Source organism: Ursus maritimus, unplaced genomic scaffold (genome assembly GCF_017311325.1).
Source record: "Ursus maritimus isolate PB19 unplaced genomic scaffold, ASM1731132v1 scaffold_5, whole genome shotgun sequence".
Lineage (NCBI taxonomy): Eukaryota > Metazoa > Chordata > Mammalia > Carnivora > Ursidae > Ursus > Ursus maritimus.
In genome coordinates this window covers 36,047,688-36,050,565 of record NW_024426663.1, presented here as the reverse complement: position 1 = coordinate 36,050,565, position 2,878 = coordinate 36,047,688, and positions in this window count along the sequence as shown.

Genomic DNA, 2,878 nt, shown 5'->3' with positions numbered 1-2,878 from the left:
TCTGAGCTTCGCTTCAAAGTAATAGAGGAATGTGTGGTGGTATGGACAAAACAAGAGTGGCCTTGAGTTGATGACTGCCATGATTGAGTGTTGAACACATGGGCTCATCAGACTCTTCTCTATTGTGTACGTTTGGAGTTCTCCCTAATGCAAAGTTTTTCCTAATAGGCGATCGTTAACTGAGCAGATACATCAGACAGTAGCAGGTATGCAGTCATGACTCAATAAATGGCCACTAGTAATGAGCTGTAAACTGACAGTTCTAGCAATAGCCGTTTGAGCATCCTGTTTATTTTTATTAACTTCAGTACTATGTTCAGGAACAAAAGCCTACAGCAAGGCAATGGATTAATTGATACATGTGAGGAAAACCAACACTTTTTTTTTTTTAATCCCCCTCGTGAAATTCCCAACTTTTGATATTTGGGTTACCACCAATCCGCACTCCCACCCTTACAAAAGAGGTCTGCAACGTCCTGGCACATAACATTCACAGCTCTCAGCCAATAAAAAGCCGGTAGGATTTTTTTAAATAGTGGTTAGACGCTGAAACATGGTAGGATTCTCTCTGTCCATTGTTGAATGGCAGCAGGCATTTTACCTTCATTCCAAGCTTCAGTTTTGAGCTTACGTAGTACTAAATAGGGCAGGCATTTACTTTAATTCATGCAAACATACCTTTACAATCATATATGTTATTTTCAGTCATTTAACCTCCAAGAAGTGAATGTGAATTTCAGTAACTAATGTGTGGTCAGTTTTAACTTGGACACTCATAGTATTGGAGGAGTAGGGATTTGGAAATAATTCCTTAAAAGAAAAGTTTCCCCCTTCACTTATTTTTACCCTTCCCACCTCTGTCTCCATGGAAATGGGGCCAGAGGCCACGGGTAGCTCACAGGGAGCCAGCAGCTGAGAATGAGAATTCTCACTTACAGTTTTCAGCTGAAAGCTATAAACTCCTTTACAAAGACCAGCTGAGTCTTCTGGCCACTATGGTCTCTGGTTTTTTTACACTGATAAATAAGGTGACTTTTTTTTTTTTTTTTTTTGCTACGTGGAAGAGTAGTAAAATTTTTTCATATATACTTGAATTCTTTTGTGTAATAAGTCAAGTATAGAGACATTCCTTAAGAAATTATTTTCAACTTAAAATTTTTAAGTGATAGTATACATTTGGAATTAAACAATTATCACTAGCTTAATCTCTGTCCTTTCAAGCGTCTGACAGTACCGGATATTTGAAGAAAAACATATGTGAACTTACTTGCTGCATGTTACCAGTTGTAAATGATTCCATCTAATGGAATAAAACCTTAGCACAATTGAAAATCATTTGAATAAAAAAAATCTCAAGATTTTGGGCAATCAGTACCCATTTGCAAAATGTTTTATGAATTAAAATGTAATTTACTATTGGTTCCTTATTTTTCTTGAGCTTTTAATATTATTTCATCTTATTTCAATTTTAAGTATTAAGTTTACTTTCTTAAATCATCATTTGAATATATCTGAGAAGCCTGCATACTCAAAGATTGCAAATATTTTAAGTTATTTTTGTATATATTATACATTACCATTTTATTCATTATCGGCTAAGTAATCACTGAAACCATATGAAATGTAAATACAGGTTTAAAAAAAGCCTCTAGAAGGTCCTTATTAAATTTGGACCTAAAAGTCTATACCTCAAGCCATTATTTTGTTGTTGTTGTTGTTTAATATCCTTTTTCTCTTCATGCCACACATCTTTATGTCTCAAAGTTTATACGCTCAGCATGATTTCCAAGCACTTTTGCAGAATTTCATCATTACTGTTACATAAAACATTCAGTGATTACTCTTTATCATTAATCACACAACAGCTCCGAATTTTCCAGAATTTAGTTCAAGTAAACATCAGAACCACAGCACCTCTCTTGGGGGCTTTAATAGTTTTTCCTTTCCTTCTCTTTCTTTTTCTCTCTTTTAATTCTGTGGCCAGAAGTGTAAGCAAGTTGCATTTATTCCTTGGTGTTGGCTTTGTCTCTTGGCCTCTTGCATGTCTGTGCTGAGCCCTGTCTGTCCTGGGCTGAGCCCTTCTTCCACTTTCCTTTGCTCTCAGAGTGAACCAGAACATCGTGTTCTGAAGCTGCCCCAGCACACATGCTTCATCACGCCTGCCAAGTTCGCAGCTGACCAATTGGCCTACTTTAGAGGGCTTGCGTTTAGAAAATTTACAACCCTTTATTTCCAACTTCTGATCACCCCTCCACCCCCCCAAAAAGGGTGTGCCAAATGTATTGATAAATCAAAAGTCCTTTGGTTTTGTTGCCACAAAATGGGCAGTCATTTCTTTTCCCTTCCTTGGCTCTCAGCCTTGCCATTCCCTCCTGAATTGATGGAAAATAGCGGTTGATGTGTCATTACAAAGACATTCAAGAGTGAGCGCCTCTGTATTAATAACTAATTTTAAAAGAAATGTAGTCAAGAAATAATACACTTTCATTTTCTGGAACTCCACATTTCTAAAGCAATTACCTTCCAAAAACCAATCTACCCTAACGTGCCTTCTTCCAGGGTAGGAAGACAGAATTGGAGCCATGCTTTTTCCCTGAGGTCAGTTCAGGCAGGTCTTTTGTATTTAGATATTTGAAACGGTCCTTACTGACATTTGCATCTTCTAAGCTTCTTTAATAAATTCAAGACCAAGTATGCGAGGGCGAGGATTTAATGGAGTAAAGAAAAGCTGTGGGACAATTCCCACATTTCTCATGATATTGGTGATTTTTTATGCCCTTTCTCCTACTCACTTCTTCAGGAGAAGGAGCTGTGAGGCTAGATCCAGATTCTTAGGAGTCCTGAAGCTTATCAAATAATGGAGCCCTTTTTATGAAAG